The following is a 25,639-nucleotide window of genomic DNA, read 5'->3' as shown; positions in this document are numbered from 1 at the left end:
CAATTTAGCATGGCCAGTTCACCTGACCTGCACATCTTTGGATTGTGGGAGGAAACCAGAGCATCCAGAGGAAACCCATGCAGACAGGGAGAATGGGCAAACTCCACACAGCCACCCAAGGATGGAATCAAACCTAGGTCCCTGGCAGTGTGAGCCACCGTGCTGCCCACTACAGGCCCATTTGCCTAACCTCTGCAGTGGGGAAAATGTTTGAATCTATAATCAAGGAAGAAATAAGACATATGATCATCGCCAGACCACAACAACACGACGGTTGGAGGGAGAGCGCCTCATCTTCCGCCTAGGAATCCTCCAACCACAAGGGATGAACTCGGGTTTCACCAGTTTCCTCATTTCCCCTCCCCCCACCTTGTCTCAGTCAAATCCATCGAATTCAGCACCGCCTTCCTAACCTGCAATCTTCTTCCCGACCTCTCCGCCCCCACCCCAGTCTGACCTATCACCCTCACCTTGACCTCTTTCCACCTATCGCATTTCCAACCCCCTTTCCCCAAGTCCCTCCTCCCTACCTTTTATCTTAGCCTGCTGGACACACTTTCCTCATTCCTGAAGAAGGGCTTATGCCCGAAACGTCGATTCTCCTGTTGCTTGGATGCTGCCTGACCTGCTGCGCTTTTCCAGCAACACATTTTCAGCTCTATTCATAAAATAAATCAAGATGAAGCAAAATAAACTAAATTATCGATGCACAACACAAATTCTAACTATACAGTCAAAGTATAATCCTATTTATCCCAGAATACTCTTTTGTAAAACAAAAAGAAAAACAACAACTTTTGTATAGTACTCAAAACATCACACTCAGTGAACCTGTCTCTAACACTTCAATAGATTTAACTCACTTGTGACTTTAATTCATTGACTCGGAATTGCAGATAGCTTCTTCCTGGAGTTATTGTACACCTGGACATGGACAAACTTTGTTTTACATTAATCTTTCAGGATATTATACCAACACTTCTGGTATGGGATTAAATATCTTGTTACTTCAAGGTAATCTAATTTCACTGCATGCTTCCCATCTCATAAGCCCTGGTCTACACAGCCATTTTCATCAAAGGTCCTCCCAGGACTGCCCGATACTCAAAGTAAAACAAAACTAAATCTCTCACTCAAAGCTATAGGTGTTTCCCTTCAACTTAAAAGCCCAAAGACTGGATTTTACTTCTTTGGCTAAGTCTGAATTGTTTTGAGTTTTTTGGAGGGTTTTTATTGCAAGACTGAGCAATATTTCTTACATCTTACCAAACATACTATGGCAATTATCTGCCCCAGCTATTTGGCATCCTTGACATCCAATTTCTACCCATCTTGCCATGCTCTGATTCGGCAACAACTTGCCATGCAGCATGTATCTACCCAATAGCTGTAGTGGGTAATTCTTGCTTCTTAGTACCCAGCATCTGGGCTTTTAAGTTGAAGGGAAACACCTATAGCTTTGAGTGGAGTGTCTAAGTGTCATGGCTGCTGCCAGGATAGTAGGCACACAGCCCCAGAAAGTGGCAACAGTAATCACAGATAACCTGAATATTCATCAAATGGAAGCCCTTCCTGTTGATGCAGATTGTGATATGCCCTCTCAGTGCCACGTGTGCACAGTCAATGGCATGTTGTGCCTGGGGAAACCCAGCTAAAGTTCCCGAATCCCATTGCCCAGCCTGCCGTACTGACCTTGCTATTGGAGAGTACAATAAACAAGCGCATTGGTCATTGTCTTCATGCATCTGTGAGTGTGTGACTGAAATATCCCACGCAGATCTCCCAACACTCCCTGGAAGGTGCCAGTGACATAAAAGTTCAGTGTTACAGTGACCTTCACAGGTGTGGGAAAGAATAACCTCCTATTACTGTATGCTTCAAGTTTAACTGCAGCATCCAGTACATGTCCACCATAATGTCCTGGGATATATGAATCCTGTGTCAGAACCATGACACACTTGCGCGCAGGAAGTAGAGTCAGGGAGGGTTAGCTTTGTGTGTCCTGCACATCCAATGCATCCTGAGAACCCTGTTGTAACAGTGATCTCTCCCTGAGCTGGTGCCTCTCGTCCTGCACTCTGGCCCGCGACTGCTCCTGGGCTTGCTGTTGGCCCTGGTCCTCCTGATTTCACCTTCTTTGGTAGGCAGCCACAGAGACCAACATCCCTATAGTGACAGAGCCCTTTACACTCAGTAGAAAGGACTTCAGCAGGGAATAGTCAGAGTGAAAAACTTTTTTAGACCTCAGAACTATCATTCGTGGTATACTCTGCTGATGGGGGCTGAACACACTGCTCCACATGACGAAAGAGGCTGCACCCTGATAACTAGGGACATATCTCCATTATTTATCCACCTCCAGACTCAGCCTCTGCACTAACTTGGTGAAGGTGCTACGCTGACTGAGTGACAACCAATGTCATCACAAAGAGAGTGTCTGCAGCACTCCAATATCGTTCTTACCCCAAACCCACATCAAACCCTCAAATTCTCACCGTATTCAGCACTGACCACTGTAACACTTACATAATAAATGACAAAGTGAAGCTGTGTGACTCACACACGACCCTTCGAAGTTGGACAAATAATTGTTCCCCATCAGTCAATATGGCCTTTTATAACAACACTGCTGATGATTTTCACATTCCTGTGTTGCCCAAGTTTGAGCTGCAAGCACCAGTGACATGGTGCAAATCATGTTTGACCATCATCTGATCCCTACATATCCACACTCCGCACACATAGCAAATAGACAATGAAATGATTGCAGATTAAATGGAGCTGCACTTTGCAAACTGTTGCTTCATGTATTTGCTACTATAATGTTGTAGTATCTGTAAGCACAGATCCTGCACTTTCTCCCATGAAACTGAAACTTACTTCAACCACACTGGGCACTGTTCCAGTGTTTCTTCGGAGCACCTTGCATCTAAAGAAAGGAAAGTGATAGCAAAGAACACACTCACAGTGGACGTTTTCAGCTTCTGCCCCACCCATGTACCCTTCCTTCAAAACCTCCATGTTCCTTTCACTTTGCACAATGCCAACAGCCCATTTTAACTCATTTGAGGTCCACCATATTGAACATTGCCTCCAATTGTCTTTCCTGTCTCTAAATCTTGGCAGTGTACGTCAATGATGCCCACTCTGCTCCTCTGCATTCCCACTGTGGAGACCATAGTGGTGGTCACTGCCATTAACACCCCTCTGAAACCTACAAGGCCCTTTGCCCTGTTCACCTTGAATTTTCATACCATCACCTTTTTTATCCACACCTTTATAAATATATATAAATACTTCTGCTTTGCAATACCTCGGGCCTTGACTCCTTCTCCTCCTTCCACTTCTGGCAGTGATATCTTATTCCTCTTATAGGTTTCCTCAATAGAATTGACAAACAGACCTCCGGGGCTGTATTCTTCCTAGATTTCTGACCGGCTTCGATAACCATTGAATGCCCTGTAGACTGTACTGGGACAGTTTTACTGACCATGAGTCTCCCAAGTGGATGACTGGCCATTGCAAAGCCATGGATACATTCCCAAATCAAAAAATTACCATTGATTCCTATTGCATTGATGATGAATAAATAACAGTAAAAAGAGGAGATAAAAGACTTTAAACTGACAGCCAGAAGTTGTATTGTCACATTCAATTACTTTTGCATAAATAGATAAGGTATTATGTTATAATAGAGATTTATAACTTCTGTCCCTACAATGATCACTGGTGTTCTTTTAAAATGTCCCTGGAGATAACATAGTTTGGAACACAAATCCATGAAATTGACTGAAAACTATTCCATGGTAAAACTTCAAGAACAGCTTTGAAATTCAGTAATATAATTGTAATCATCTGTAACTTTGAAAATAATCACTGAATCCAAACCAGACTTAAAAGGAACAGATAGCCATTACCCAATATTTCCCTCTACATCTCAATCCTCTCTCCATTCTTAAGCCTTCACACACAAACCTTCTACGTCCCTCCCCACAAAAGAAGCCAATTTTCTTATACACAAATGTAGCAGATCTTATTACTTTTTACAGAGAGACTTCCACTGTGGAGGTATGAATCTTTAATCAATTTTGCAACAGTGAAAGCAGTAGTCATTATTCCTATCTTTTGTTCCAAGTTTTTTATCCTTCATTTTCTTCTGCCTCATGACTGATGGTCTCTTTTATCAAATGGCAATTTTTTTCCAGTCTCTTCCAGATAAATGATGCATTTCCAGAATCCTCCTTTCGCGTATTCTTTGTATCTCCCAGTCGCAGAGATTGCTCTGTTCTCTCCACTGGGACAAAATTAGTATTTGGTATTAGCACAAAATGAGTTATTTGAGAATCTCTTGCCTGCTTTACATCACTCCTGATTTGCTTCTCTATGGAAAAGAAATTTCAGTGCAATATAAAAGAAGCTCTTTCTTCATTGTAGATTTGTAGAATATTGCACCTTAGAAGAAGGTTTTCAGCTCATCAAACCTCTGCCAGACTTTTCAAAGAGCAACCCAATATACTCCCATTTTATAACGGTCCCCAAATCACCCTGCAAATTAGATCTTCCACAATTTTAGTCTCTATATTTTTTCTGAGCTGCTCACACCATTCCTTTGAAATTCTCCTGTGTGACAGTGATATGAAGACCATTTTCACAGCTTTCAATGTGCCTGTACTCTCTGCTCTTCTAATAAACCACACACTCTTTATCAGGTATATATCTTTTTGAGGTTTAGCCTCCAATTCTAGTCCCTAACTACTGCATTCACTTGTTGATGATGATAAGTGCCAATGGAAAAGAAGTTCAGCATGTTGGAAATGAGGCTGGTGTTTGAAATATAACTTCTTATATTCATGCCTTTACATTTAAAGTTGAACCATCCATGAACAATAATATGGGCCTTATGCTACAGGGTCCTAGGGAGCAAACAGGTTAAGGAGAAGGTTATGTAATATACATGGTACAGTAGGGATTGCTGCATCAATTGCATTTCTGTCACTGCTGACTTTTCACCACGGAAGGCTCAGGTGGCAGGTGGACTGTTCAGTCTAAGTCAACTGGAGCTCTTAACTAACTACCGAATGGAACAATTGCATTAAGGCCTCATCACTAACTTTGCAGGATAGATAGATTCCCCAAGGTCTTGTGGTGTAATTGTAGTATCCCGAACTCCAGCCTAGAAGGTCTAGGTTCAAATCCCACCTGTTCCAGAGATGTGCTATAGCATGTCTGAACATTTTGACTTAAATAACTCTATGCATTTCCTCATTTTTGTGGTATCAATTATTTACATTTATTTTATATAAAATGGTGTCAGGACAACTTGTCGCTTTATTTATAATTTTTCAGCAATTGTATCATTTCAATTTACTGTTAATGGGTTTTTTCTTCTCCATCAATCAAGTAAAAAGCAAAGCATAATATTCAGACCATTAGTCAAGAAAAGGTTGAAGAAAAATTGTATGACAATCGAAAAATATGAGAGTTTCTCCTGTATTATAAATGACTTTCCACAACTCATACTTTCTTAATTCGTGCACAGTTCTTTTAATCTTTTGATTGTACAATTTTGAATGTGTCACTTGCTTTTGAGAGACCATGGTAACAAAATTTGGTAACTCCTGTTGTATTTTTGATGAGCAGTTGCTATTTTGGTTCCAAAATTGCATTTGTGGTGCACACATCTGTTGGGCACCATTTTAGTGCATGCAGGGCACATTGAACTCATGTGAAGTAGGAAAATTGTGACATTAAACCGTGTGTAACTCTGTTTATTTTTTGACCTGAATACTCTAGCTAATTCCTTTTCTTAATCTCACACAGCTCAACTCTACACCGACATTGTTTAGAGGGATAATTTGCTACTTTCACATTTGTTCCTGATTGATTTCTGTTTACTCCTGCTGAGTTTGCAGAACTGTGTCATTATGTGTGCGCTGCAGTTTAAAACGGTGCAAGACTGGTGGGGAGCAGTGGGCATGTAGTTAAGAGCTTGATAAAAACCAAAGAGCTGCAGATGCTGTAAATCAGGTTCTGAGGAAGGGTCACTGGAACTGAAATGTTAACTCTAAGTTTTCTCCACAAATACTGCCAGACCTGCTGAGCTTTTCCGGTAAGATTTGCTTTTGTTAGTTAAGATTTGTTTGATTCTGACTTCAAGAGTGGATGACATGGCTGTTGCGATTTGTATCTCCCTTAGCCTGCTGCTTAACAGTGAAATGAACAGCTCAAGGGGGAAGGAGGTGATGGAGATGGGCTCTCATCAACATTCACTTCTGCATGGTGATGAACCTCAACAAGAAACAATACATTGGATACCATCAATTCACTGATGAGACACCACTGAAAACTGCCACCAACTTCAGCCTGAACAACTACTTCACCTGGCAAAGAAGCAGCATTCGAAAAGCTTGTGACTTTAAATAAACCTGTTGGACTATAACCTAATGTTGTGTGATTCTGACATCGTCCACTGCAGTCCAACACCAGCACCTCCACATCATGACAAAAGAAAATCTTTTCAGTTCAGTTATCCAATATGATATTCTCATGATTTTTAAAATATTGCTCAAATGTTTCCCCTTACCCCGAGTTTGTGATCAGTAGATTTTGATTATGTATTCTTTATTTTATTTTTGTGGAAGCCCTCCTTTTTTCTCAGAAATGGGATGCCACTGCAGAAGCTCCTCAGAGTACTGTCCTTTGCCCAACCATCTTCAGCTATTTCATCAATGAACTTCTCTCCATTATAAGGTCAGAAATGGAAATGTTCACTGATGGTTGCACAATGTTCAGTGTCATTTGTAACTCCTCAGACACTAAACGTGGTCCATGTCCAAATTAAACAAGACCTCACAACATTCAGATTTTTGTTGACATGTGGCAAGCAACATACAAGCCACACAAACATCAGGCAATGGCCATCAATAAGGAAGAATTTCACCATCACCCCTTGAACTTCAATGGCATAACTATCAATGGATTCCCCACTACCAACATCCTGAGGGTAGTTACCATTGACCAGAAACTGGACTCATCATGTCAATACTGCAGCTACCAGAGCACATTACAGGCTTGGAATTCTGCACCAAAACAATTCAGCCCCTGCCTCCTGACACTTGTCCAACATGTACAAGTCACAGGGAAGGGGTGTGATGCAATATTCTCCACTTGCATAGATGAGTGCGGCTCCAAGAATATTCAAGAAGCTTGCCACCATACAAGTCAATGTAGTGCCCCTGATTGGCACCATCCCCAAAAACATACACTATCTCAATCAACAATGCTCAGTAACAACAATGTTTACCATTTACAAGATGCAGTGCAGAAATTCACTAAGGGTCCTCTGACAGTACATTCTAAATCCATAATCATAACCATTTGGAAGGATAAGGGCAACAGATACATAGAAACACATAGAAAAACTTTACAAGTTCCCCCCGCCCAATCTATGTATCATGCTGACTTGGAAATGTATCATCGCTACTTCAGTGTCAGTGGGTCACAATCAATTGAGTTCCCTTTCTAACAGCATTGAGAGTGTCCCTACACTAAATGTGCTACTGCTGCTTAAGAAGGCAGCTCAACCTCACTTTCTCAAGGGCATCTAGGGGTGGGTAATAAATGCTGGCCAAGCCAGTGATGCTCCTATTCCATGAATGAGTAATAATAAAAAATTAGACAGTCTTTTACTTTCCAAAGCTACCCTAATATATATTGTGCTTGTGTCTATTTTGTCATTTCTAATTTATCCCTAATATAAGCAACAGTGTTATTGGGCTGACATATCCGACCAATGCTCAATTATTTTTTTCCCTCCGACTTTCTCCATAGAGTGCCTCTTTAATATTTGGAAATTGTCTGGACTGCAGTTCTGCTTTATATTTTTAAAACTATTAAAACATTGGGGGCATTTTCCCTTCTTAAGTGTTTAAAAAAGATTGAAATCAATTTATTTTACAAATTACAATTTCAGAAACAAATGCTATCCTTACATGATAATTGCATGCACTTCTGTTTCTGATATGAAACTATTTTGGTGGTACATTCTCCTTCTTGAGTCCTCAGTGCAGAAGATAACAATTGAGCCTGAATGAGTTAAGTTCAAATTTTTGGAAAATATAAACATAAGTGCAAATCATCACTATGTTATGGTGATTGATGTATGTCAATAAATTATTAAATCCTTAAAACATCAGTACTTTGAGTTGGACCATCAACATCATACAGTCCAAAAGGCCATGCTTGCCTTTCAAAAACAATAAGGGATCTTTAAATTTTACTTATGAAACCAAAGGATTAGTTTATGAGTTTATGGCATCATGGGAAAATAGCCACATCTAATAAAAAGTTAAATTTGATAAGGTCCAATATACAAACAGTAAAATATTGCTTGCTGATTTATGGGAGGCAATGGCCTCATGATGTTATCACTAGACTATTAATCCAGAAACTCAGATTATGTTTTGGAGATTGAATTGAATTGAATTTATTCTCATGTGTACCGAGGCATAGTGAAAAGCTCTGTCTTGTGGTCAATACAGGCAGATCACAGAGTTAAGTAGCATAGATGAGTAAATAATAGGTAAACAGCAGCAAAAAAAAAACACGGGTACAGGCGAATGTTCAGAGTTTGTGAGTCCATTCAGTATTCTAACAACAGTTTTGAAACTATTTTGAAACCAGCTGGTCTGTGTGTTCAGCCTTCTGTGTCTTGTCCCCAGTGGTAAAGGTTGTAGAAAAGCATTGCCAGGGTGAGATGGATCTTGGAGAATGCTGGCGGCCTTTCCTTGACAGCAGGCCTGGTAGATGGATTCTATAGATGGGAGGTTGGCCTTTGTGATTGTCCGGGCTGAGTTCACCATTCTCTGTAACCGTCTCCGATCTTGAATGGTACAATTGCTGTACCAGGTAGTGATACATCCAAATAGAAAGTTCTCAATGGCGCACCTATAAAAGTTGGCAAGGGTCATGCCAAAGTTCTTCAACTGCCTGAGGAAGAAGAGACATTGTTGGGCCTTTGTAACCAGTGCGTCCATATGAAGAGTCCATGAAAGCTTGTTGTGGATAACCACTCTCAGGAGCTTGACACTCTCCACTCATTCCAGCTCTGTGCTGTTAATGTGTAGAGGGAGGGGGGAGGTACGAGTAATATCCCCCCGAAAGTCAATAATGAGTTCCTTGGTTTTGCTGACATTGAGAGCTAGGTTGTTTCAGTGCACCATTTTTCCAAGTCTTCCACCTCCTGTATGTAGTCTGTTTCATCACCATCTGAGATTCGACTGACTATGGTGTTGTCATCAACGAACTTGTAAATGGCATTAGTCTGGTATTTGGTGACGCAGTCATGGGTATACAGTGAGTACAGTAGGGGGCTGAGTATGCTCCCCTGGGGGGCTCCAGTATTGAGTATTAGTGAGGATGAAATATTGCCCCCAGTCTTCACTGATTGTGGCCTGTGGGTCAGGAAACTGAGGATCCAGTTGCAGAGAGTGGGGCTTAGTCTGAGATCACTAAATTTAGTAATCAGTCTCGAGGGGGTAATAGGGTTTAAAACTGAACTGTAGTCAATGAGTAGAATTCTTATGTTCTTGGTGTCAAGATGTTCCAGGGAGGAGTGAAGGGCAAGTGATATGGCATCTGTCATGGATCTGTTGTTCTGATAAGCAAATTGGAGTGGGTCAAGAGCAGTGGAGAGGCTGGAGTTGATTAATGCCATGGCAAGCCTTTCAAAGCACTTCATGACCACCAATGCTAGAGCCAGTGGGCGTTAGTCACTGAAACATGCTGCATGAGCTTTCTTAGGCACAGGGATGATATTGGCCGTCTTGAAACTGGCAGGGACAGAGGCCTGGTGCAGGGAGAGGTTGAAGATGTCCAAGAAGACCTCTACCAGTTGATCTGCGCATGCTCTGAGTGCATGACCTGGTACTCCATCTGGTCCCATTACTTCCTTGGATTCACATGAAGGAAAACTGATCTGACCTCTGATGCAGTGACTGTTGGGATAGGTTCGTCAGGACTTGTCAAAATAGGTGTTACCACTCCACCAAAAGTTTGCTCAAAGCAAGCATAGAAGGCGTTGAGATGATCTGGGAGGGATGTGTCATTGTCTGCTAGCTTGCACTGTTTCTTGTTAGAAACTGAGATGTCATTCAGTCCTCGTCACAATCACCGGGTGTTTGTCTGGGTTCCTAGTTTGGATCGGTATTGGTCCTTGGCTGTCTTTATAGCTCTTTGAAAGTCAAAATTGGATTCCTTATATTTAAGTGGGTCTCCTGATCTGAAGGCCTCATGCCTGGTTTTTAGCAGCTTCTCCTTTTGGGGAACACCCAAATTGACTTCCTCGGTATGCAGTCCTCTGACTGGCTGATATATTCTGTGATGTAGTGACGTACACGTCCAAGGTACCTGCAGATTGTTTAAACATGGCCCAATCAGCTTATTCCAGACAGCACTAGAATCGATCCTCTGCCTCCTCCAGCCAGCACTGGACTTGTATCCGTGAGGGGATCTCCTGCTTGAGCTTTTCCCTGTCAGCCGGGAGGAGAAACATGGCATTGTGGTCGGAGTTCCTGAAATGAGGGTGGACGTTGGAACGGTAGGCATCTTTCACAGTGATGTAGCATGGTCTAAAATGTTCGGGCCTCTAGTGGTACTTGGGCAACACCTTCCTTAGATTGGTTTGTTGAAATCGCCAGTCACAACAAACAAAGCTTCAGGGTGTTCCGTCACCAGGGTGCTAGTGGTGGAGTACAGCACATCCAGACCTTCCTCAACCTTTGCTTGTGGTGATATGTACACAGCAGTTCATACAGCAGCGGTAAATTCCTGTAGTAGATAGAAGAGGTGGCATTTGATGGTGAGGAATTCAAAGTTTAGGGAGCAATGGATGCCCAAGGTAGCAATGTCCGTGCACCACAAGTCGTTGATTAAAAAGCAAACCCCTTCACCCTTTGTCTTAACCGAGGATGCTGTATGGTCCATGCAATGGATAGAAAACCATCAGCCTGAAGTGCACAGTCGGGAACGGATGGGTTGAGCCAGGTTTCTGTGAAGCAGAGTGCGCAGCAGTCCTGCTGTTCACGCTGGAAGCTGAGCCGTGATCTGAGTTCGTCCATCTTGTTCTCCAGAGATTGTCCATTTGCTAGGAGTAAGCTAGGAAGCAGGGGGGAGTCTTGGGTTCAAATCCCACACAGGGTAGAATTTGAATTCAATAGGTTTCTGGAATTAAGAGTCTAATGATGACTATGAAATCACTCTTGATTGTTGGAAAAAGCCATCTTGTTCACTACTGTCCTTCAGGGAAGGAAATCTTCCATCCTTTATTCGCCTGGCATACATATCACTCCAGACCCAGAGGAGTGTGGTTGATTCTGAACCGTCTTCTGTAATGGCCTAGAAAACCATTCAGTTGTATCTATTGCTATGAAGTCTCAACAAAGAAATGAAATTAGACGTACAAGCTGGATCGATCCTGCACTGGAAATGGGAAAAACAAGACTGTCAATCTAGCAAATTCCTTCTCCTTAACTAACATCTGGAGACTAGAGCCAAAGGTGGGAGAGCTGTCCCACGACTAGTCAAACAACAGCCTGACATTGTCATACTCATGAAACTCTATCTTCCAGATAATGTCTCAGGCACCATCATCACCATCCCTGCACATGACCTGTCCCAGCATAAGGACAGACCCAGCAGAGATGGTTGCACAGTAACATACAGTCGAGAGGGAGGTGCCTTGAGAGTCTGAACACCATGAAGTCTCGTGACATCAGGTCAAACACTGACAGGGATACGTCCTAATGATCATTATGTAATATCCTCCTTTGGCTGATGTCTCTGTGCTCCCCCATATTGAACAACACTTGGAAGAAAGCACCGATGGATGAGGGTGCAGCAGGTACTCTGGGTGGAGGATTTCAATGTAGCAGCACTGATCGGGCTGGTTGGGTCCCAAGGACATCGCTGCTAGACTGGTTCTGCGGCAGGTGGTGATGGAGGAGGGGAAACGTACTTGACCTAATTTTCACCAATCTGCTTGCTATTGATGCATATGTCCATGACAGTATTGTTAAGAATGCTCACTGCACAATCCTTCTGGAAACCAAGTCCCACCTTCAAATTAACAAGACCTGACATTGGGTTGTCTGGTATTATCACCACACAAAATGGGACAAACTTCCAACAGATCTATCAACTCAAAACTGTACATCCATGAGGCACTGTGAGCCATCAGCATCACTGGAATTATACTCCAATGTAATCTTCAACCTTATGGAACAGCATATCTCTACTCTGCCATTACCATCAAGTTAGGGGATCAACCCTATTTCAGTAGAGAGTTTAGGAGGGCATGTCTAAAGTCCTCCACTTATAATGCACAAGTCAGGAGTGTGATAGAATACTTCCCTCTTGTCTGGATGAGTGCAGCTCCAACTGCATTCAAGAAGCTTGATACCATCAAAAAAAGCAATCTGCTTGATTGGTACAATATCCACAAACATCCACTCTCTCCACTGTTGAGATCAGTAGCAGCAGTGTGCACTATTTACAAGATGCACTGCAGAAATTTGCAATGATCCTTAGACAGCACCTTTTATACCCATGCCTAACTCCTGACAAAATCATTAGATGCATGGAAACACCACTACCTACAAGTCCAAGTTTAAAACATTCACTATTCTGACTTGGAATTATATTGCCATTTCTTCACTGTTCGAATTGGAAATGAAATTAGCCTTTATCGTCACATTTACTCAGTAAGTACAGTGAAGAGTTTAGAGGTTTCCACTTATATTGCCGACTTAGATAGAAAGGTACTTAGGTACAGCTTCTTTAGTTAAAATATATTAGACAATAGAAAAGTAAAACGTCCAACATTGTACAAAAAGAAAGACTGAACAACAGACAACATTGGCACCTAGCTTCCAGTTCGCACCAGGCCCCGGCTCCAGACCACACTAGGCTTCACTTTGAGGACCATGAGGCAAGGAGATTGCTTCAGACTGCCACGCAAGACTGAAGACCCCATCTTGGGAGGCCACTACAAGAGGTGGGAGGGTGCTCTGCCAGGCCACAAGGTCGCCGTGCCATGTTGGGAGGAGGTCGCTGAACCCAGCTGGTAGGTCCACACGCTGGGAGGCCACTACGGGAGGAGGCTGCATCAGACTTGGAGGTTGCTGCGTCACATCAGGACACCACTGCGCCAGACCGAGAGTCATCACCGGTGAGTGGCAATCATTGGAGGCCATGAGAAGAAGAAAAAAAATACACTAAGAAAAAGAGGGACAGACAGGTTTGACAAGATCCAGTTGGAGTATCCTAATCTGCCACTTCTTGCCCATATCAGGATTCCTGGGTTGAAATCCTGGAATTTTCTCCTTAAAGGCATCATGGGACTACCCACATTACATTGCTGACAATGGTTCAAGCAGTCAGCTTGTAACCACATTTTCTAGGGCAATTAGGAACAGGCAATAAATGCTCATCCAGCCAGTGATGTTCATGGACAAATTAAAAACAAATCAAAGTTATTAATGGAATAACATTATCAAACACCATCAACATTAAGTCATGCCACATAATTTAAAAAAATAAACTTATGCAATCAGACATCAAGAAAGCATTACTTTCAATTTCCAATTCTTTGCATCTTTTAAACTTGTTCCATTTTTCTGATACAATTAAAAATAGAAATGAATGTCAGCTTCTTATTTCATTTTCAATTTTTACAAACCATAAATTGCATGGCTCAAAGTATACTTATCAATCATCAAGAATTCTTAAATGTACCATTATTAACATTAAAAACATTTTGAATAAATTCTGTAGATTAATCCAATGATAAGTTGTCTTCAGATTATTTGCATGTTGTGAAAGCATGCTATTTACTGTGTTAATGTTCCAATGCACAATTATTTTTGGAACAGTATCTCAACACTTCACCCCTGTTCCAGTTAACTCTTCTATTATTTTAACATTTTATTTTGCTCTGGGTGTGTTACATCACCAATCTTTACCATGCACCTTGAATCTCTTTGAAACACATCCCGCAAACCGGTACAAACCATGAACACAGGTCTACACCTATATAAACATTTCATGAATTTATCCCCATTTTGAATGGGTTGCAAAGTCATACAGACAATTTTAAGCACAACACAATCAAAGATTTCCAAATTTTAATGGCAACTCATCACTTTTTCTCACAGAAGCTTATAATGTATCTTCAGCATCATATTGACTAAGTACTTCTGACACTAGAGTGATTTGTATGAAACTTGCACCTTTATTTTTTTTAAACGTTTGCTGATAATCATGGTTTCGTGGTTTCAAAATGGGATTTTCAAGTATGGAATGAGATTTGTAAACATTATGGTATACGTATGACTCTTTCCTGGGGGCTGTTTATTTTGAACTCCATTTGCTTTCTACTTTTTTTAAAAAACAATGAGAGCCTCAGGACATTTCATCATTGGGGATATTGCCATAAATATTAGCATGATCTGTTCTGTTAAACAGTTTCATGCATTTCTAAAACTAATTGTATCCTATTTGAAATTCCCAGATTAGACGTTTTGCTTGAACACTGGAATTTTTAAATCTTGAATGCACTGACTTTAAAGGTGACAGATGAAGATTCAGCAATAACTTAAAAAAAAATGGGATAAATCTTGAAAGGAGAATTATTGCATTGCTGTAGAGAAACATTACAGGGGATTAGGATCAAATGGATAACTCTTTCAAACAGCAAACACAAACAAAATGGGTTAAATGGCCTACTACTACACTGTATCATAATAAAATTATAAGCTTAACATTTCCATACAATTCCCTTATAAATGGTCATTGTAATACCTTATTTTGTATTTAAATGTACTGGCAATACATCCAAAAACTCCATTTGCTTTAGACCCTTCAAAGACCATCAAACTGTATTCCTAACATTTTCCAATCCATAGTATTGCATTGAAGTTGCTTGTTATTTAGATTGAGAATGTTTTAGCCATTCTCTATAAAGTATTACATAGCACAATAGAATGTGTAACTAGAAAATACTTTCACATTAACACTAAAATGGTATGGAATAAATACAATATGAAACACAAGACTATACGTACTCCATTGGCTTTGAAAACATGTTCTTTCACCAAGAGGCTAGGTAAATTAGGTTGAACAGCACTGAGACTTGGAGTGTTGTGTGGAGTTTAAGACAGAACTTTGAATAAATTTAGACAAAAATTGGTTGTAAAATGGGCAGCTGTCCCACTGCTCAGTTTGTCATCTGGTAGGCAATATTCAATTCAATTAATTTATTCCAGATTCAATTTCTTTATGCTGAATATTCCACTTTATAAATAATAATATTATCATGTTACAGTACTTGCAGTGGAAAAGATTAAATTATTAACAAATGTCATAGATTGTGCACATACGTGAAACATAGGAAATACAGTAGGCCATTCAGCTTCATGATTTTGCTCTGCCGTTCAAACAAATCATGACTGACCTGCATCTTAACTTCATGTATCCATTTTGGTTCCAAACACAGTCTAACTACAAAAATCTTACTTTTAACAAATTCAATTAACCTAGCCTCAACAGATTTTTGAAAAATTAAGTTCTTGATTCCACTTGCATGCATGTACTCCTCTTTCCTATTGTTTTAATTTCAATTCATTGGAATTTGTTACCCATAGAAAAATATTTCATTGCTTCTTTCATCGTGCATATCATATTAATAAATCAAATATTGAACTTGAAGAACTGACACTCTGTATTTCCCCTTTGGTAATAGTCATGTAAGATTTCCATATAACTTGCAGTGATGAATTATCTTTAGATGTGCAAATAAGAGCTACAGTCAAACTTCATTATAAGAAACCAGCGTTGTTACAATCCTCCATCAGCTTCTGGCCAAAATCAACCCAAGGCTGTGAAGTTCTCTCTCTAATTAGATATATTTGTTATTACAAATAAGTGCTTCAAATTTGATTGACAGTTCTGACTCCATTGCTTACAAATCATTGTGGTTCTCATAAATGACACATTGTGAGTGCTCTGCTTTATAGAGCCAGTACAATATCCCAGGAGATAGTCTGGGTACTGGTCTACTATCTCAGTTTAATTGCAAAATGGAGTGAAACTACTTGAACAGTGATTTTAGTTTTGTTTGCAGCAATCTGAACAAAGTTTAACATTTAGTTATTGATAAAACACTTCATTGATTTTCATAAGAAAATGCGAAAAGGCATCTCACAAATTATCATTATAAAGAGGCTTTTAATGTTACAGTAAGTTACAAAATGAATACATAAAAATGATCAATAGCTATTCAGCAACTCAAGTCTCAGCTTCAAGCTATGGATTTTGTTTTGAGGAAGGAAAAGTTTAGAAGAAGTATGGCACAGAATCCTCGGCATGCTGACACTTTCCTTGTAATTAAGTAATGTATGCATAGTTCTACCGGACCTTCAAACTGCCCTGTCATTAGAGACAGAGATTGAGACAATAGTTGTAGCTTAAACTGAGGGTTACCACTCCTCAGGTAAGGGGAGAAATTGAGGAGTGTCCTTCATGACAACCTCAGCTTAGTGTGGGAATTCAACCTATGATGACGTTACTGTGCACCACAAACCAATTTTCCAGCCAACTAAGCTAACCAACTTCTTGCTATAAGTGACATTTTATTATCAAAATGAGATCCAGAATATGTGTGTATATGTGTGTATATCTATCTATCTATCTTAGCTGGTATTAAGAAGACGGCGTGTGCTAACTTTTGAACAATTGCAATCTGTATGGTGTAGAAATACCCACAATAATATAAAGAAAAGAGTTACAGGATTTGGACTGAGCAACACTGAAGAAATGGCAATGTGATTCCAACTCAGGATGGGATGTATGCCTGGGAGGGCATTTGTAGGTGGCAGTGTTCCAATGCCTCTGCCAGCCTTTAATAACGGATGTCCGGAACACAGTAGTTGCTGTGAAAGGAGGCTGTGATGCATCTTGTAAATGGGACACACTGCTGCCACTGTGCATCAGTGGTGAAGGAAATGAAGATATAAGGTTTTGGATGGATTGCTATTAAAGCAGGTGGAATTTGCCTTGGACGTCTTTTATTCATTTATGGAAATGTAGGCATAATTAACTGGACCAGCATTCATTGGCCATTGTTGAACCACTACATTTTATTTCTTATAGGTAAACCATCAATACTGTGAGGGTGGGAGTTCCAGGATTTTGACCTAGTGCCTCTGTAGGAATGATGATAGCTGTTCAAGTCAGGATGGTGAATGGCTTGGAGGGAAACCTGCAGGTGGTGGTGTTCCCATGTAACTGCTGCCATTGTCTTTCCAGCTGATACCTTCTATGTGCTATTTAAGATGCTCTGATTAATTTCTGTGGCGTATCTTGTTGATAAACACTGATGTTACTGAGTACTGATGATGGACAGAGTGAGTATTGTGTGGGTATGGTGCCATGAAGAAAGTGAGGACTGCAAATGCTGGAGATCAAAATCGGGAGTGTGGTGCTGGAAAAACATAGCATGTCAGGCAGTGTCCGAGGAGCAGGAGAATCGACATTTCAGACATAGGCCCCCCCCCCCCTTTCAACAGGAATGTGCCCAAGACATTGATTCTCCTGCTCCTTGAATGCGGCCTAACAAGCTGTGCTTTTCCAGCAGCACAATCTTTGACCCTGGATATGGTGCCAATCAAGTGAATTGATTTACCCTGAATGTCAGATTTTTAATTGTTTTAGTTGAAGTTGCACCCATCCAGGTAAGTAAAGCGTGTTCTATCACATGCCTGACTTATGCTTTCCAGATGGTTCTCAGGGTTTGGGTAGTCAAAAGGCAAGGTACTCAGTACAGAACTCCTAGCCTTGGATGTGCTTTTGAAACCAAAGCCTTGATATTATTTTGATCTTGCTGCAAATAGACTCAGACTACTTCAGTATATGAAAAGTTGCATAATCCTCAGCAAGCATCTTCACTACAGAGCTTATGATTGAGAGAAGAATTCTGAATGGTTGTGCCAAGGACACTACCTGAAGAATTTTACAGTGAAGATAGATGACTGATCTTCAACAATTACAACCACCTTCCATTGTGCTATCTATGATTCAAACTTGGCAGAGTTAATCCCAATTCCTAGAAACATTATCTGTGCTGGGTTCCTTGATGTAGTCCATTGAGTACCGTCTCATGCCAAGGGCAGTTACTTTCAGTTCACCTCTTGAGTTCAGTGCTTTCATCCATATTCAACAAAGATTGTAATGAAGTGAAGAGCTACTTATTAACTTTACCTAAACTGATCTTTTACTTTCTTTTCCAAAACAGTACCTTTTATTTAATATTACACTGATCTCATCCTTTGTTAGCAGTGCTACCCCACCTTCTTTTCCTTTCTTCCTGTTTTTCCAAAATGGCAAACACCTTTGAACATTCATGTCACAGCCATGATCAAATTATAACAATGTCTATATTGGCTTGCATACCATTTTTATTTAGAAAAAGAGATTCACTAAGCTGTTTCCTGGGCTAAGGGGTTTGACTTAGCAAGAACAGTAAAAGTTTTGAAAAATGAGAAATAATTTAATTGAAACATACAAGATTCTGAGGAGACTTGACAGGGTAGGTTTTGAAAAGATGCTTTCACTCGTGGGGAAATCTTGAACTATGGGACACAGTTACAGAGTAAAGGAACATATGTAAAATGAGATGCAAAGGAATTTCTTCATTCAGAGGGTAGTGAATGTCTGGAATTCTCTACCCCAGAGACTTATGAAGCCTAGGTTGCTGAAAATATTTAAAGAGGAGATACATACAGTCTTAAAACATTGAGCAGTTGAGGTCTATGATGAACTAGCATGATAAAGGAGGTGAGACATAGTGCAGATCAGCCATGAATCAGCCATTGAATGGTGGGGCAGGCTTGAGTTCAGATTCAGAACTGTCTTGTCCCTGGCAAGAGGTATATGTGGTTGGTGCCCATGGACTGTGCCCTGAGATGTTTGTGCCTGCTGTCCAACGTGATGGTTCCTTGCAGCAAGCAGAGACATTAAGTCACCATGTTTCTTTGACTTCTAAGGTGAAAAGTGCCTGGTTTGCTTTGGCACATTCAATAAAGATAGGAAGCTAAATATTATTGAGACTTGTTATGGTGTTAATAAGAAATTTCACAATCTCTAATCTCCCTTAATTAGCAGGTTGATGCTGTCTTCTTTTAAAGAATCCCCTGTGTCCACTGGAGACAATTTAACCTGTGCCCCTCTGACCTCTATTAGCATAACTGTATTGATGTACCTTGTGATACTGGAGTAGTTGTAGGATCATAAGATTCTGTAGAAAGAGAGCGAAAAGAATGGCATCAAGTGGGATGTCACGGAGGTAGAGAGACTTCCACAGGTTGAGCGCACCCTGATCAGCCTTCTGTTTAATGGAGGGTTAGCCCACAAGACTCTGTTCATGGGAGTACCTACTATGTTACAGCTTCAGGTGCACTCAGTTAATGTCGAACTCAGTTATCACATGGCATGCAAAAAGATGAATTTTGCATAATTTCCTAGGAATAGTGCAATATTAAGAAGTCAATGAAGTATTCAGAGTAGTGGGCAGAGCAACCTCCCAGCCAAATGGTCCACAACAAATTGAAAAATAGAAGAAACATGTTCACGTAGCTTAGTCTACTTGGAATTGGATGGCTATGAGGTTATCACTTGCCACTGTGGTTCTTTGGACAATAGCCCTGTCATTTAATGTCTGTGAGGACCTTTCTGGTACATCGCAGTTTCCCAAATATCAACTTTTTCCTCAAAAGAGATTGCCTGCCAAGAGTCGTAAGCCAAGGTTTTAGCGGGCAGCCATTTTTGCTACTAAACATTGCTGTATAGCCTGAATGGGCCTTAAAGAGGTAGGACCTGTGAGTGTTCCATAAGATGTGAGGAGCACAAGTAGGCTATTCAGCCAGTCAAAAGTTTTCCACCATTCAACAAGATCATGGCTGATCTAATAATCCTCAACTTCAGTTTCTTACCTTTTTCCCTATACTCCTCAATTCCTTCACTGATTTAAAAATCGGTCTATCACAGGCTGGAATATATTAAATGACCCATCTTTAGCAGCCCTCTGTAACAAAGAATACCACAGATCCACTGTCTGCTGAGAGAAGAAATCCCTCCTTATTTGTTTTAAATATGTTACCCCTTACTCTGAGATTGTGCTCTCATGTCCTAGACTATTGTTACCACATGGGTTAGCCCCCAGCAACACAGAAAAGATTTACCCCCGTGTGGTAATCTGTGAAAATTCATTATCCCAAAAGTCACTATTTAAAGTAAAAATTAACAACTTTTTTTTGTTTTAAGTCTAACAGAATATTGACTAACAACAATTTACAACTTATTTATCCAAATCTATCTATTACCTTCTGCTCTACAGTACTGGTCCAATAAAACCCCTGATTAAGATTTACCAAAAAAATTCAAATTTCAAAACCAGCCAGCTGTTGAATCTACTCTTTGTATCTTCCCCTGTAGATTTTCTCTCCAGGTCGGTGTCGATGTTTTTTTTCTGTGCAAATTCCTTTTCTTGAGAGTTCGTACTCGCAGCCTGCATGTGTTGGTCTTTTGGCAGTTCACTCTCAACTGTCCAATTTTTTCCATTTTTATACCCCAAAACATCAGATTTTTTTATTAGTTTTAATATTGTCAAAATACTGAATTCAAACTTGATTGGAGTTTGGTAAAAAGGTGCATAATTGAAACTGATTGGCCGAATTTAGATTTGGTTTTGTCTCATAGCAACACAGGTACTGCTAGATTTTCAACCAAATGTTACATTTTAAATTTTCCAGTACTCTGTGTCCTTCTCTAAGTCCTTACTAGCTTTTCAACTCTCTTAAAGGTACAATATCCCTTAGACCTTCATAACACTATCTCATGGGAAAACAACCTTTCCGCATCTAAGAATCTGGTATGTTATAAGGTTACCTCTCATTCTTAACTCCAATGAGTACAGGCCCAACCTATCTAACGTCTGCTCATAATAGGCTGTATCAACTTATTGAATCTTCTCAGGACTGTCTCCAATCACAATATATCTTTTCTTAGATAATGGGCTGAAAAAAGTTCATTATATTCCAGCTGTGGTCTGATAGTGCTCTGTAAAGTTTGAGCAAAACCTCCTTATTTCTATACTCCATTCCACTTGAAATAAAGGCTGCATTTGATTTGCCTTATCTATTACTTAATGACCTTGGATACTAGCTAGGTTTACGAATGAGGACCTCCAAATCCCTCTGCGCTGTAGTTTCCTGAAGTCTTTCTCCATTTCAATGCTATTCAGATCCTCTAATCTGCATGCTAATGTGCATAGCCTCACATTTTCACATATTTATTTCATCTGCCAAGATTCTCCCCATTCGCTCAACTTGTCTAAATCCCTCGGCAGACTTGTTGTTTCATCCTCATCACTTGTCTTTCCAATTATTTTTGTGGCATCCACAAACTTGGCTGTACTACATTCACCAACCTCATCCGAGTCATTAATTTTTATTGTAAACAATTGTGGCCCCAGTGCTGATCCCTGTCGGAGCACACATGCTCATCCAGCATTGGGTTGATGCAGAAAACAGCATCCCAACCTCATGGGACATTGTCGACATTAATGATTGTCAGAAGCAAGAAGCTGTATCAAAGTCTATAGATTTGGTTTTAGGCCAATGCTTGCTATCTATTTCAGCACTCTTGCACAGGCCAATCCACAGCCAGCACAGATTCTTACTGCTACTGATATTGTAGCTCTTGCAGTCGCTGCTGTGTTTGGAGCAGTTGACAACTTGCGGTTTCTTAAAAAATGTTAGGGAGCCAGAAAAATGGCAGACGTGATCTGTATTATTTTGATGCCTTTTGGAAATCTGTGGAGTCATTGATAGTCATGCTTCTCTGAAATTTCCATGCTGCCAAGATGGTTCATAATGCCTGGGAGAGTCAGTCACCTCACAATCTTTCCAACATGCCTCCTCCCTCACGTTTCATGCGTCCCGTGCAACGCTGCTTCCTGTGCAGTTGCAAAGATGCAACAACATAACATAAGCATAGTGGTAGTACACCAGAGATTTTGAAAGCATGCCAGTGCCCCTTGAAGCACAACTGATAAGATATAATTATGGCATGATGGTGCTGCCAAGAACCCACCCTCCTTAAATATCACCTCTTGCCACCCTTCCCATTGTGTGGTAGCATCTTCAAGCTGGAATCCCAGAACACACAGTGCTTGTGATGTCTGGTTGTACTAATGGGACTGATTGTCTATGCGATGGACTCCTGATTGATAAGAGGTCCCTTCATTTGATCAAAATGTCACTCCACCTCTCCTATCAAACTCCCCTCTCAATTTGGCTCAGCCTTTTCTACTTCAATTGAGTGTTGAGTAATCCTTTTTCAGGGTGATGACATTCAATTTCCTTATTAAGCCGTTTTATCACTAACTTGCCCATTCTGTTCCATCCTCACAGGTTTGCCACTCCTGTTGCCCCTGTGAAGTTCCATTCTCCCCTCCCAATGTATCAGCAGTCATTTGCAGCTCCATACTACTCAGCTACCCAGTTTCACACTCTCATGATTCCATGCAGCTGAGCCATATACAGCCCTTTGCATTGTGTGCTCGGACAAGCCATTCAGTCAAATGCTGCCCTCTACTTACAATATATTGAAACCTTATTTAATTTGGATAGTAGCAGACCCCTATTTATTACTTAACTTGAAGATGACCCAGGGAGATATTCTGCTTGAGCATTCTTAGCCTCATTGACTAATCTGAAAGGATGAGAGCATAAGTGACTGTAAATATTGTTTAAAGCCACACAGATATAAAGGCAAAGCAACAAGTACTTTCCTTGAGCTACACTAAGATGACCTTCCTGCCTCCTGATACAATCTTGCTCGTTGTTGTTGTGTTTCTAAAGCACTGAGTTTCACAATTCAATCGAGGTTAATTGAGAAGTCAAAGTTAATTCCAATAAGTTCTGGTTGTGATGAGAGGCAAATTCATACAGAGAAGTTTCTTGCCACTTATTGTTGAGACACTTAACTTGCAACCTAAAGGAGAGAATATAATCATTGAAATCCATCTCAATGGCAAGAATCTCAGTTTTGGCTTCTCACCTGTTAATATTCAGCTGTCCATTATTCTTCTTGATACAGGAAAGAACTAGAAAATCCTGACAATTCAGCCTGTGAGCCTTTCCCACATGGCTTCCATGCTTCTTATCTTCATCAATCTGCCTTGCTTTCACAACCTTTAATACCTTTATGTAATAAAATTCAATTATTATTAGTTTTGAAATTTTCAATTTCCCAAACATTAATAGCTTTTCAGGCTAGAGAATTCTAGATTTCATCCAAACATTGTATGAAGAAATATTCAAACATTGTACCTGAATGGCTGGTGCTTTTTAAAATTATGTATGCTTGTTCTGGGATCCTTGCAGTGGAGAGGGAAGCCCTGGTCTAATAGTATTATTGCTGCACTATTAATCCAGAAACCCAGTTAATGTCTTGGTGACCTGGGTTCAAGTCTCACCATGGCATATGTTGGAATTTAAACTTAATATAGAGTTTGGAGTTAAGGGCCTAATGATTATCATGAAACTAACTTGTTCACTAATGTTGTTAAGGAAACAAAATCTGTTTTCCTTACCTTGTCTGGCCTAGAATGCAACATGGTTGATTTTTAATTGCACTCTGGGCAATAAATACTGGTCTAACCAGAGATGTGAGTTTGAAAAAAAGGAGAGAATAGTTTCTCTACCTCTGTTATATAAACTCACTTACTCGTCTAGGGCTCACCTTTCAATATTCTATACACATGGAAACTACGCAATTTGTCGGCATTAGTAAATTATGTTCTGTGGCCAATACCACTACTGTATATCCTTATTCACTCTCTGATGACACAGTTTTTTTTTTAGATACTTCATAAATTCAATGAAATCATTGCATTACATCCACATCTTCTGGACAGTATATATCTGCTACAGCTCTCCCACATCAGGATCTTAGTAAAATAATTTTATTGTCAGTACATGACCCTGGTACTTGACAAACTTGAAGTTAAACAAGAAAAAGATTCAATTAAAGATGCCTGCAGTTTTTCTAGCAGTTAAACTAGATTCTGGTTGTAGTTTGTGATTGAGTTTTCCATCACCTCTCCACATCCATCAATCAGCAGATCCTCCACAACAAGTACCACTCTGGCAAGATCACAGAGTATTTTGTGCTGTGTATGTTGACATTTTTCCAGAGCAGGAGAATTGATGTTGCGAGCATAAGCTCTTCATCAGGAATGAGGCCTGATGAAGAGCTAATACTCGAAACATCGACTCTCCTGTTCCTCAGCTGCTGCCAGACCGGTTGTACTTTTCCAGCACCACACTCATCGACAATAATCTATGTGGCCCGAATGATGTCCAGAATGTTGTTAGAAAACTGTTGCTTCCATCCAACTCCCCCTTGCCAGTAACAATCCTTTGCACCAAGTAGCAAAGGCCTTTGCCTTGACATTATATGGCAACATACTTTTAATGGTAGACAGAAGATAGTGAGATTTCATTAAAACTTTACTGAGATGCTTTGGATGTTTATGTACTCTCAGCTTTCCAGGTTTCTTCAATGCTACCATGTTGATAATCCAGTACAAGTGAAATATCTCCACAGAAGCTGATATTCCATACACGGAGGCCCGGACGTAGTGGTAACAGATATTGGGCCATCATCGACCAGCAGGGAGTTTGTGTATTTCTTAAAGTCAAATGGAATTTGACATACAAGAACAGCTCCATTCCACCCATCATCCAATGGTTTGACAGAAAAGAGCAGTCCAAACAATGAAGACTGACTTGAAGAAGCTGATACTCCATCATCAAGTCACCCTTAATTTATATGTGAAAAGTCCTTGACTTTAATACTGCTTTTTTTTTCAAAGTTAGCGAGCAAAGTGACAATATTGCACTTACTCCACTTTTTTTTTCTCAAAGTGAACAGAACCTCTGACATTCCTGTTTAATTTTTTTTCTGTCTCCACACGACCATTTAACAGCAGTAGTGCTTATTTTTCTCCAGCACCCATGTCATGTGTGTGCAGGTGTCGGAAACACAGCGAAAAACAACATGTATGTACATCTTTATTTATATTGCACCACCAGGAAGAAAGGAAACAACCGAGTGGCCTAAGACAGGCAGTGCCCTTCTCAGAGGGCAATGCTACATGATCAAACAGTGAAGGGGAGGGCAAGGATTAAATCAAAATAGAGTTGGAGGGGGAAATAATACACTCCCCGCCTATGGTGTCCACCTCTCCCTGAAAATCTCGAGGGTGTTGGTGGACACCACGTGCTCCTTCTCCAGAGACACCTGGGCTCTGAAATAACCACGATAGAAGGGCAGGCATTTGGCCTTAATGACCCCTTCCACAGCATGCTGCCTGGACCTGTTTATGGCCAGTTTGGCCAGGCCCAGACCTGCCCTCCTTCCTCCGTACTGGGTGCCCGAAGATCAGGAGTATGGGATTGAAGTGCAACCAAAAACAGAGAAGGAGGTGTTTAAGAAAATCAAAAAGGGAGTGCAAACGCCC

Source organism: Chiloscyllium plagiosum, chromosome 13 (genome assembly GCF_004010195.1).
Source record: "Chiloscyllium plagiosum isolate BGI_BamShark_2017 chromosome 13, ASM401019v2, whole genome shotgun sequence".
Lineage (NCBI taxonomy): Eukaryota > Metazoa > Chordata > Chondrichthyes > Orectolobiformes > Hemiscylliidae > Chiloscyllium > Chiloscyllium plagiosum.
Note: the sequence above shows the minus strand (reverse complement) of the source record.